Source organism: Strix uralensis, chromosome 19 (genome assembly GCF_047716275.1).
Source record: "Strix uralensis isolate ZFMK-TIS-50842 chromosome 19, bStrUra1, whole genome shotgun sequence".
Taxonomy (NCBI): Eukaryota; Metazoa; Chordata; class Aves; order Strigiformes; family Strigidae; genus Strix; species Strix uralensis.
The window spans coordinates 11252741-11265961 of NC_133990.1; the positions used below are offsets into that span (position 1 = coordinate 11252741).

The window sequence follows — 13221 nt, forward strand, 5'->3', positions numbered from 1 at the left end:
CAGATATTTCCTGAATTACCAGCAGGGGATGAACTAACCTGAGGAACAGGAGAGCTGACCCGGGCTGAACTTTGGAACAGAAGGAGACCTAGCGAAGGAGTCCAGACAGCTTTATTAGTATGTTCTAAAAAACATTATCATATGTCCCGTACTGTTGCATTATCAAATGTCACACCTGCCCTGAAAGATTTAAACCATTTTCTGAAGCTTAGGTGCTGTTCTGAAACTGGATGCCTGTGTTTTGAGCCCAGCCTCCTGTAGGAGCAGGTGGTTTCTCTACGCAGGAGCAAACTTCTGCCTCAGTGCTTTCATAAACACACTCCCAAAGTGCTCAGGGGCTCCTGAAAAACTCTCTTGCAAAGTCAGCTTTGTTTGCTTCTCAACAGTGTGTGCTTTGGGACTTTTACACTGCTTTTCTTTTTTGATCATTATTTTTGCAGTTCTACTGTCTGCACACTTTATAACTTTTGTACTAATAAACTCTTCTACTTTAACAACTATTAATCTGAGCGTTTTGAAATCACTGTGGATACTCCCATTTGCTCTTGAACGTTTTAGGAATCATAAATGCGATGCGATGTAAATCTATAAATGAAATATTACCTCATAAAATCTGCATAGGGTTTTTTTTGCCTTGGTTATTTTGTAGTCTGCTCTCTATGGTCATTTTTGTATCATCAATGTCTTTCTCCTTGCCTCCTGAATATCAAAAAATCTACTAATTATTGAACAGTCTCTCTAAGTTAAGCCAAATAAAGACTTAATGAATTCTCAGATTCAAGACTTCATCCATCTAATATTTCATACACATACTTTAAATGCTGTACATCTAGTTGAGAATGTCCATAGATTGATGTCATTTTCTCTTCCCATATGTAATCTGGAAACAGAAAAAATAAATTACCCTGTATGCTGTTTTCTCTGTTTCATTTGAACGCTACAGGTAGATACTTTTTTTTCTCTCTCCTCTGATGTACTAACATGCTTTAGCACTAGAAGTCTCTTTAAGTTGCAATAACTTTAATTCACCTCTGATTATTACGCTAAGTAAACTCCAAGTTTAAAACTTGAGATAAACACAGACGGTTGCAGGTGTTTCATCCAAACTATTTGAGTCTGGGGAAGATTTCTAGGATTTTTTTTCTCAGCCAGAAATTTCATAACAGAAATTTTCTGTGTGGGATAATTCATTTTACAAATTGGATAAATTGAATCATTTATAAAATTTTAGTAGTTTTGAGAGGGGAATAAAAAAAATAAGAACAAACTTCTGCATTTTTTTCTTCTTTGTATCTATTTTTAAAGTTCTTGTGGAAGGGACGAGATGGTATAGATCACTAAAAGTGCGGTGATGTCTAGGACAGAGGCTGTGATTCAGTTTACCTAATGCGTCTCAAAAGAATGATGATTGATAGACTGAGCACAGCTATGTTTCATCACTATAAATCTGAAACTGCAAATAACTTTGGCTTTGCAGTGACTCTGCAAAGCTCTAGACTTTGAGCTGACAGAATCATAAGACTGCTGAAGTGAATGGACCTATGATAAATTTACACCAGTGCAATTCAGAATAGTGTTTGACTATTTCTTAAAGACAATAACAGTGATTTTCTGTTAGCATTTTCTACAAGTTTCCTGGTCTTTTTAGTATAGTATCCAATTATTAAAAAAATTTGCTTAATGAATGTGTGTCATGATTATTTGATCATATGGTAGCAGTGTTTCTGATCAGAGTAAATGGTAGTGTCCTTCACAATGTCTTTCAAATGAGGTCAGGAAAGTCTTCAATATAGTAAACATTCCCTGAATTCTTTTGCTTTGATTGGGTAGCAAGATACAAATGGACCATTAGTTTCTAGGTGAACTTAATGCCTCATACGATACCTGCACATAACGCATTACCTTAATGGAAATACCAACAGACTCATGGGACCTTGGACTGTGCTCTTTTCAATAGCTGCTGTAATGCACAGGGGATGTTGTGATTGATGCAGTGTCAATAACTCTACGGACTAACCTGCCCAACTTGCACTGCAGCCACCCTAGGGACATAATTTTGTGCTTAGGACTCAGTAGATGTTGAGGAACATACCTCTCACCAGAAATCTTTCAAACCTGAAACCAGCTTGCCTTCTCAACAGAAATGGGGGAAAACAAGTAGCTGTAGTAGGCTGGAAACAGTGTCCATTTGGGATTACAGAAATAATAAAGTGAAAAGTAAAAGAACTAGTCAGTTATCAAAACAGGTATGTTAAGGATCATGTAGTGCTTCAAACCAGAAAACAGATGACTTGGCATTCTTAATAATTTGTATTATAATTCACTAATAGATGTTTTTATTTTAAGTCCTGATAGTCAGATAATTTTGAAAAGCCATTATAATGATATTTTATAATATTCTTAAGATCTGAGACTATTCAGTAGTATTACTATCAAAAATAAAAAGTTAATTAAGACAACTATGGGTCTAGCATAGGGGGGCTCATTGTGGGAAACAAGCATCTGTTCAAATTGCTTTTGTGAGGTTTTTGTAATCTTCACTTAACAATAACCAAAACCAGCCTGAACCTCAGTACTTGTTCCATTTTAAGACCAGAAATCTGTTCTATTACAGAATGTGTGATTTATGGGGGTTTTTTTAACCCTATTGTATTTTTTTCCTATTGTATTTTAGGATTTCCCAAAAATGAGCGTGATTGCAAGTGGCAAAACTTCTTGCAGTAAATGGGGGAGGACCTGACCATTTTGCAGACCCTGAGATTGCATCTAAACTCCTTTGCAATTTTCCAGGCAAAAAGGCTTTCCTTCCGTCCTTTCCAGTAGGACTTCAGGTAAGAAATAGATTGCACGTTCTGTTGGTCCAACTGATGAAAGGATGCAATGTCCACCTGAGTGATTCATTGCACAGAGATGATGGGTACATAGACAAGGTCAGCTTCTGTGGAGCTTTTATCTAACTAAATTCAGACTCTTAATTTACTGTTGTCCAAACAATTTTTGTGTTTCTCTTGGGTAACAGTGTCGTTAACGCTAGGGATTTGGTCACCCAGGGTAGGACCCGTTTATAATTTTTGCTGCTGAAAATATTCTTCTAGTTGAAAAAGTTAAAGGTAACTGAGTTCTCTTGGAAAATGTGGCTCTAGTGTGACTTGAACAAACTCCATGTGTGTATAGGAGCTCTGTCTCATTACATTCATGTGCTTCGTGACCAAAGCTGCGCTCCATGAGTGCACCTAAGCTACACTGCTGTGTAGGTAAAAAGAAAGGCATGCTTGAGAGTATTCTCTGTTCAAAGCAGGGTGATTTTGTGGTAAAGCTAGGCATACGTTTAACATAGCAATTTTTTTAAAGTATGTTTCCGTCTAAGCTTCTATAGAATAAATTTCTTCTAGTGCCACTTAAAATCCAAATAAATATGCATTTGGCGTGATTCGAGTTGAAGATTTGTAGCTGTCTGCTTTCCTAGAATATCAAAGGCATGAGAGGAGAACATTTGGCTCAGAGGAAGCCAGGACAGGGAAGAAAGGATGCAGAGGGACATCAGACTAAGTACAACTTTCTGAAATTAAATCCTGCAGGTCAAATTAGAAACATATCTGTCAAGGTATTCTTATCACATATAGAACAGCTAATTTAAACACCATTATAAAAAGTTAATTAAGCATAATGTGCAAAAACCTGAAGTATAAAACTAAAAGACTGAAATTAATAGTGCAAGAATGAGATTTCAGTTTTAAACTAATGGTTTTTACATGATATCTTCTGTTAAACCATAGGCTCATTGGGGGACTGCAGCATAGTAAATTTTTATCTGGATTTAATTTTGTTTAATTTAGAGCAGAGTTCTGTAATAACATTTACCATGGAATACTCAAATTAGGTTAATTACATGTCAATTTTTGTTCATAAATAATTTTTAAGAATAGACTTGGGATACAAGGTGGGTAATACACTACGTTAGTGATAATGTATTTTAGAGTGGTGTTTTTATTTGGATGCAGCAGAAACTGATGGTGCTGTTCATGATGTATTTATAAAGACCATAAAGTCATAAGTGGAAATGGTATAAGATTTGATGAGATGTCTCAGGATTCACCAGAGCAGGTTCTCCTGAATGACCATGAATCAAATCCAAAATACAGAAATTAAGCTACCCCTTGGAAATGATGTTCAGAACATGACCTGAGTATATTTCTTCACAGTGATTGCAAATAGCTTTTATAGGAAAGCAAACATCAATCATTTTGTATCACCTTTGAAAACCTTTTCCAAGAGTGTAGGCATTCCACGTAGCATTCTTCAACAAGTGGATAACAAAAGGGAAGACTTTTGAGCTGCAGGTGTCCTCCTGTTGACAGGGTTGTCTAACTAGTGGTTCATACAGCATGTTTGGAAAATGAATCGATCCACTGAAACACTCTTTTATTGAAAGATGTTTCTTTTCATTGCGGACACACGGTATGTGCTGCTTTCTATGATGAAGGTATGTGCAGACGTCATCCTCTTTTCTAAACACAGATAACTTTGTTTTAAAAATCAGTTCAGTTGCCAAGTGATTGCAGTGTACTTATCTGCCACATTATTTACAAATCTCATGAACCTAACAGCTAGAAAATGATTAGTTAAGGGACATCATAAATCTTAACACAGCCCACACAGTAAGCACGTTGGCCTGAATCCAATCCTTGCAGCTGGCCAAAACACACTTTTTATGTAACCCAGGAAAGGAGAACTTAAATGGCTTTACATTCTCTCAGTGTGGAAAAGGCACCAGTTCTACCCGTAGAGTAGCCTAGGGAAGGCTCAAATTGCAGCTTGTAGTCTCAGGGGCTACTCTAGAAGATAAGGAACCCTACGGTCCTCTGGTCAGACAGCAACTTTCACAAGCCAGATGCTGGGGATGGGAGGAGGGCTATTGCGTGACTAAGCTGGCAGTGTTTCACCAGAGAATAAGCTCATCGTGATAAGCAAGTCAGGAACTTTGATAGAAAGGGTAATAAAGACAATTTAATGACCTGTAGTAGGAGCAAGAAATCTGATGTATTTTTCTGATCAAACATAAAGGGATATTTATTTCCTCACAGAACTTCCTCTGGCCTGTAGTTATGAAAGTGAGCTGTGGTATTTGTCTGCATGATTTCTATATTGGAGTATATTCTTTCAAAGGGTAGCCATTAAAGTGGGTGCATCTGGATTTTGGGGGTCCACCAATGCTAACAAGTACAGCACAATTTTGTCAGATATAGCAGCTTCTGAGAAATCCCCAAGGTAAATTCAAATTCTAATAAGAGGAACTCAGTGGATCCCCAGAGAGTAGATTTGGTATCTGACTGTCATCTACCTATTGCTTTCTCTGTCTAGTTTCTCTGACCAGCTTTGTTACCTGAATCTTTTATAATCTAATTTTATTTAATCCACCTATGTTTTTTTCTAGCAATCCTATTGCTGTGTTATTTTTAACAGGAATCTGGAATCAGTAAATGAATTGACAAAAAGGAAGAAAGATTGATTTTATTTTATTATTTCACATTCTTTTCCTTTTGTCTTCTCTTTCTTCTTGGTACACTAGACAGAGCTTGCTGGTTTTTTATTTTTTTTCTTCTATGTGAATCTGGAATTGCTGAATGTTTGTACTTAATGAGACAGTTGCCAACACCCAGCAGAGGCGCAATTTATCTGTGCTTTGTGGGTAACCCCATTAACTACACTGAGATTGCAACACCCATTTAGGAGTTATGGCTCTAATAATATTGTGGAACATGCTTTTGGGGGTGATCAGAGAATATGGATTTGTCTGGGACAGAGAATGTGTGGCATGCAGAGCACACACGTGTGCACACACAGGCAAATCAATGTTTTAGTCGACTAAACGGACATAGTACAATAAAGAGAGAAAAGACAGGTTGCTGCTGGTTTTGCAAAGGACGCAGCTATCTGCTGTGTTCATGGATGTGAGCCCCTGTGAATACAGGGACCCCAGCATTTCATTGAGTCACGATGGGAAGCCAAACCATATAGGAAAGTCGTGTCTCGTTCCCACCACACAGGATGCTGTAGGGAAGCAGTCTGACTCTCGGTATGTCACAGCACGGACCTGCTAGCCAAAATCAGTCACATCGGTTTGGGGTTGAGGAGGCAAGCATCCCTTGCTGACGGAGCCTTTGTACACAGCATCAGGAGTTGCTTCATATACAGCAGTATCGCAAAACCAGAAATTATTCCCTCTCTGAAGACGCTGTCCAGGGCTTTTTCATTCCGTGACTCCCAAGCAGCACATTTCTACATCACTGAAATGTTACATTACCAAATGGATGCAGGTTGTGCTGTGACGCAAATGTGGCTTGCTGTTGATTAATTACAAACAGTGTGATTTTCTGTGTTTCTTTGGCTCTCAAATGACCTGGAAGTTGGTGAAATGTGGGTGGTTAGCCCTCTTGGGATAAGACTGTGCTGAAATTTGGAAATGTGGTTACATCATCAGGGACGGTGCCCGGATACACTTTAATCTGGCTGAGAGTAAGAGTGAAAGCGTATCAGCACAGACTCAGCGCGGCGGCCAACTCCTGCCTACGTTCTGAATTCCTGGAGAGCTTGTTCAGCTCCTGCTCAGCTCCTTGTCACAGTTGCTGCTATTTCCTGAACTGGTTCATTTGAAGTCTGTGCAGATGTGCCTGTGCATACTGCACTGAAAACTGTACACATACCCCTAGGCTCCTAGGAAGAGCTGGTTAATGATGTTTATTCTGCTCAAAGACTCTTTAATTTAGCCAGCAATGGCATAACAAGATCCAGTATCTGAAATGGGAGTTAAAAGCATTTAAGTTGGAAATAAAAGGCCAGCTTTTTAACAGTGAGGGTAATTAATCATTGGCATAGTTCATCCAAACGGTAATTTCTTTTTTCATGTAGCTATTTAAGAAGGGCATGTAATTCTCACTTAAAATATAGGAATGTCTCACTGGTAAAACTTCTCTGTAGTAAAGGAGCTATTATAACTACTTAAGGACCATCAGGCCCATATTCTACTTCAGCAGTTGGCTTTATGAAGGGGTGCACACATAGTTTTAAGTGGCTTGTGTCAGGCCAGAAGATGGACCAGATTCTGCTCTTTGTCCCTTTTGGTCTTTTACAAATGAGTGGAATGTTCTCTGCAGGTGCTAGAAGGCTGTGCAGTTTAATTTTCATTCTTCAAAACCCCAGTCTCAGGACTTCTGTGCAGAATCCCTAAAGCACTGCTATTTGTTAAAGCTTTCATTGTGGGAGACAAGGAGGTGTGTGCTCCTCCCGGCTTTTGCCATCAGAGATTTATGTTTGTATTTATTAAAAAACTCTTCACTAATATGAAGTGAAAGAAGTAGTATAAAAAAAAAAAAATCTAGTCCCAAAAGTTTTCTACCTTCCTAATGCTACTTTAGAACTAATACATTAATTTATTTACTTAAGAAACAAATCACTGTCTGTATTGTTTCTCACCTTCTCTTACCCAAACCTTTCTATTTCCCATTTATTATCTCTCCTTGTAGCACAATGCTAGCTGTTTGTCAGATACAAGGCTCCACTGCTGAAATAATACGCTATTCATTACTAGAAGCCTGATGATGGGATCAGCCCTATCTGAAAGTGGTTTTGGCCTTGAAGAGTTGTGATCTTCTGTAATGAATGCTTTTTGTATTACATAATGTGACTTGTCATATTTGAGAAAGGGGGAAAAAAATTAAGTTGAAGAAAAACATTCTTTGGATACTGCATGTGTATTTCCTTGAGGACATGAAGCTCTGGAACAATACTGACATCCAAAGCAGAATTTCCAAAGGTTAGGTGCAGCTGCCACTCACTTCCTCCCCACCACCTTTTCTTGTCATTCACATTAAAACTCCTTGTTTAGATTTCCGGCCTCTGCTCACGTTTTCACACGTCTGTTTTGCTCTTACCTTTCCAGTGACCTACTCACCATTCTCTTCTTTTTGATTTTGGAGCTGGTTTCCAAATTGTTCCTTACTTTGGAGAGCAAGCACAATCACACTTAAGTTTGGTTGCCTTCTCCCTCACAAAATTTGCCCAACACATTTACATTTTGTACCTACTGAGCTAAATTACATTTTATCTTCTTAGGATCAGGTTTTGTTCTGGTTCAAACGTGTTCATTGTGTGCAAAATCCTGGTGTTTGGTAGAAAGTTGTAAATAATATCTGTTAATTGGCTTACTTGATGCAACTTTGTTTTACATGTCATTCATCTCATTTCACTATGAAATCTCAGAAGACTTAGTTCCACTGAAGCCAAAATTCTGCAGACCTCAGGAGAGAGAGAATTAAATCCCAGTGTGTCTTAATGAGTCTTGATTGAGAGGTAAGATCCAGGCTGGCACTCTGCACAGGGATGACATTTTTAGCTCATGTTGAAATGTTCTTTTTGAACACATCTACTTGTGCGCACAAGTGTCAGTCCAGTAGACTCGGGAAAGAGTTTTCCTTTTAAAAGTGGATCCAGGTAATGCAAGAGTAATGAGTTGAGTTTGTTCTGGTCTTTCACTGACTTTCTGATTACTTTTAGCTCTGGCTAGAGTCCAGCATGGATAATTACATTCTTCCTACCTAATTCCCCCAGTAGTTTCAGTTGCATATGGCATTCTTTGGCTCCTGTTGGTTTGTTGGTTTTTTTGTTTGCTGGGAACTATTAAACTGTTCTACATTTCACCCCAGAATTGGCTGTATTTCAATATCTTATGAAGTGTTTCATATTTTGTGTTGTTTATAAAACACCTTGGGACTAATTTGGATTAAGGGTCCCACCTGAATTGAAGGACATATTATTTCCTTCCCTGACATCCTTCATAACTCATAGATCTTAGAATTTTACTAAATATTTCTCCATAGAATTGGTGGGGTTGGAAGGTAGCTCTGGAGATCAAATAGCTCAACTCCCTGCTTGAGGCAGGGTCAGCTACAGTAGGTTGCTCAGGACCATGTCGAGTTGGGTATTGCGTATTTCCAAGAATGGAGACTTCAAACCCTTCCTTGGCATCCTGTTGTAGTGCTTGACCACTCTTACTGTAAAAAAGTTATTTGTTATGTTTAAGCAGAATTCTCTGTATAGTGATTTGTGCCCTTTATCTCCTGTTCATTGATGAGATATCACTGAGAAGAGTCTGGCTTCATCTTCTTTACTGTCTCCCATCAGTGTTTATACATATTCATAAGATCCCACTGAGCCTTCTCTTTTCCGAAGTTAAACATCTCTCAGCCTCTCCTCGCACATCAAATGCTCCATGCCCTCAACCATCTTCATGGTTTTTTGCTGGACTCACTCTAGTCCGTCCATGTCTTTCTTGTCCTGGGGAGTCCAACTCTGAACACAGCACTCCAGATGTGTTCTCCCCAGTGCTGAGTTAGAGGGGAATAATCACCTCCCTCAACCTGCTGGCAGTGCTCTTCCTAATGCCTTTGAGGACGCTGTTGGTCATCTTTCCCACAAGGGCACATTTCTGGCTCTTATGCTCAGTCTGTGTTCTCAGAATTTTGAAAAGGGTCCTCCTCCTTTTACTCAATCTTTCACTTCTTTTTGCCCTTTGAACTGTCACAAAAATGCAAGCGTTAGTTTAGAACTTCTTAATTTTTAAATCTACTTGCTATAATCTGTGTGATAAAGTAGGTTATGTTGTAGTTGCTAAAGTAGGTCCCAAACCAGAAGTTTGAAGAAAGCATGTGAGCCTGACAAACTTTATTTCTCCTAATACTTCTTGGGGTATTTGAGAGTTTGCATAAAACTGTGAATTAATGAAATAAGATTGCAACTAGAAAAATTAGTATTACAGTATTACAAGCACGGAGAATTAGGCTTTCTGATGACTGAGGCTGTCATATTATGTAGTTTTAAGCCTCAAAGGAAGGGGTTTCAGTGGCATGAAGAACTGATTAAAAAATAATAGCATACCCTGTAACACAGATAAAAAGGCTAACCTAATTAGAGCAGTGTAAAGGCATATGGCAATCTGGCATTCATTTCTAGCTCCACTGCAGACTTTCCAAGTAACTTTCAGAAGTTGCTTATTTTTTCAGGTCTTTGTATCTTTACCAGTAAACTAAGGAGGAAAGACATTTCTGGATGTTCATTGTTACCCTAAAACAGGGAGAGGGGGAGTCATCTTTATTTTACAGAGGTGATAACGAGGGGAAAAAATCTACTAATTATCAAACCTTTGAATGTTACCATAATAAAAGCAGTAGGTGTGTATATATATTTTTTAAAAGTAAATAATCTAGATCCACAGTTAAAATTTGCACAATGTGTGCTTTCAAAGTTTTTTCTTTTTCTGGTAAAACACAGTTGTCCTTCATTTTAAATAGCCTGTGTCCAGTATCATCACACTGTAGTGCCTACTTGAAATGAGAATTTCAGGGAATAATTGGGGGATTAATGTAAATTTTAAAAAATGAAGGAGTAAAGGTTTTCTTGGAATCCTTGTAAAGACTGTTAAATGGCAGATATAAAACCGGCATAATAAAATGAAATTGTGGCACTTATCTCATAGACATGCATGATAATTTCTGCAGTATGTTGGAGTTGAAAATTCACTTCTAAGGTGCATTAATTTCTAAGTCACCTTATAGACTTTTGCTACTGCATTTTGAATTGCCAAAAATATAAAAATACCTGTTTGTGAGGGGGTTCTATACACTATTCTTCTTAAGTGGTTCTAAAAATGCTTTGTCTAACAAGTCAGAGTCTTTATCTGCTCTTGGGTCAGTGTTTTTATTTGTATTTTATCAACACAGAGTTTGTAATTAGTCTGGCAAACAAAGTCATCCACAGGTGTTTTCAAAGCCTACCTCTCAGGATCCCTTGTTGGTATTAAGCTTATAGGCATCCATGCAAGGATGTTCATTCTTTACTTACAATTAAACTCATGGGAAGCTTTAGACATAAATCTGGCAGTGCTAATTCCCCATCCAGATCTGATCATTGATTTTTCTTCTTTTTTTTTTTTTTTGGCTACATTCAGTATGGTTGAACGTTGCTGACACAGTACCTGCTCCATACTTTTGAGATCTTGGTGAGCTTTCTGATTTTAAAGTACTAACATCCCATCTTTTCTAAAATGTAGGACCTGATTGATTTTAGTGACATAAAAATAATTTTGCAAATTCAGGATTCCCAGGCTGCAAAGCTATAGATAGGGTCCCAGAGAACTGAACTTGAATCCTCTTGAGAAGTGAGATCAATTTTTAATTCTAGCTATCCAGCAAAGGTCTCTTTCTGTTAGCTTGTCTTGATCTAAAGGGTAGTGCTATGATTCTTGCAATAAGTCTATAGTTATCTGAAAGATTAATTCATTTTCTTCCATTCCAAAACAGGAAAAAAGTGACTGTGAAGATATAAATACTCTAAATTTGATTATAAAGTCACTTAAACAGCTGATTTTTCTCCTTTGTAATTTTAGACTGTCAAAATAAAATCTGTCCATAGCAAGTTAACCTAATCTCTTATAAGAAGTCATGTAATGTTTGTGCTGCTGCTTTCTATAAGATCTGTTTCACCTCCCTGAGACAGGAATTTTACCATCTTTAAAGCTGATGTTCCAAAAATATCTGACTTTAGTAATGGTTTCTGTCACAGATGGTGACAGGAATGGCATTATGTCTCTGGCAGTACTGGAGGAGTTATTAGTACACGGAAAGTTAGCATTTTGAATGCTGCCTTCGACATGCAATGCTCGTTCTGAGTCTTCTGTGTCCTCTGTTGGAACTGCAGCAGTTACTGTGGCATCGCTCCCAGGTTCTGTTTTTCACGGTACTCCCTTCTCCAGGAGAGTTATTTTTGTATCCTAGTGGTGAGTGTTAAAACAGTGGTATCATTTTTGTCTTGATGGTCATAGTTTTAGTAATTTAGTTTGGTTCACTAGAGCACTGACCCAAAAGGAAATTTCCTGTGGTCTCCAAAGGCAGATCTTGTGCTCATATTATATCCATATCAAAGTTTTGAGACCTTGCAAAAAGTAAATTCTTTCTGTCTTTTTAAAATCTCAGATATTCTCAGTATTGGGTAAAAAACCGCTTTTAACCTAGCAGTGTTTTGGGTCATAAGTTTAAACTGTTCTCCGAATGAGATCTCAGTAGGATGTGTGAATTTTTCCTTCCTGAGGTTTAGCATCCTTTAAAGCCCTGTGTCTACTACATTGTTTACTCTCCAGAAAAAACTTCCTTGCTGTTTGGCTAAGACATGCTAACCAGAGCACTTCACCTTTCTTCCCAAGTTAATGGCACCTTGTGACTGGCAGCCTCATCCTTTTGAGTCAGGAGTGGTAACGGCTGGAGAAAGTAGTTACTGTAGGGAATATCACCCATTGCAACCCTGCTCTTTATCTCCTGACTGAAGCTCTGAGATTTAGGCTTGTTTCTTAATAGCTTTGCTGTAATCCACACTTGTCATTGTGATGTGTATCTAGGAGGCAGGTATTAAGTATTAATAAACCTGCTATTTAGCTTGGTTTTGCAAGGTAGAGAGAATTGAGATCCTTATTTGTCAAGGCATTTAAAAGCATGTTAAAAATCCCATTAAAATCAGTACAACTACTCACATGCTTAAAGATAAGGCTTTATCAAGACTGAGACCACTGCTCAGTACTTGACAGAATATAGCCTAAATATATTGTCTCTGTATTTCCACACGCTCTAGATTTGCACATTAAATAAATCAGTCATCCTTACAAGATTACAGATAGTAATAAAGCATTTAGTATCGAAGTCTTCACTTTTTCATCTTACACAAGCATCATGAAATCTTAATGTTATTAGAGGTTAAATAATTTATGTTGCTTGCATAAGAGAAAATGGCATAGAGTGCCCATGGTCTGTGGGCTTGAATTTCTAGATGTCTCTTACTGACAAACTGCAACACGTATTTGGATCAGGAAAATGTTTTTTCACACACACGCCCCACACACCCCCCCAAAAAAAAGCCAGACCAGAGGAAAATAACAATATAAATCAAGAAGACAATGCAAAGAACAAACAGATATTGCTGCAGAAGTGCTCAGTTATTTTCTAAAGTGACATTGTTTTTCCCATGCAATAGTAGATTCATCAGTCATTAAGAATTACACAAGTACCTGTTCTTTCCTTTAAAAAAAATGTATTGCGTGCCAACTGAAATATATGTGAAGCAAGATTTAATGGTACACTCTACCATCAGCTAGTTTGAAAGATTTACAAGAGAAGTTCT

General features: G+C 37.8%; 1 long non-coding RNA gene across 1 annotated transcript in view; it reads left to right on the forward strand.

Moving 5' to 3' along the window:
- The window catches only part of LOC141952094 (uncharacterized), a 102324-nt gene that overhangs the window by 43202 nt on the left and 45901 nt on the right, over positions 1-13221 (forward strand). Inside the window, exon 2 of the long non-coding RNA XR_012631547.1 lies at positions 2675-2831. This is a non-coding gene — a long non-coding RNA (uncharacterized LOC141952094). The remainder of the gene's footprint in view (positions 1-2674; positions 2832-13221) is intronic.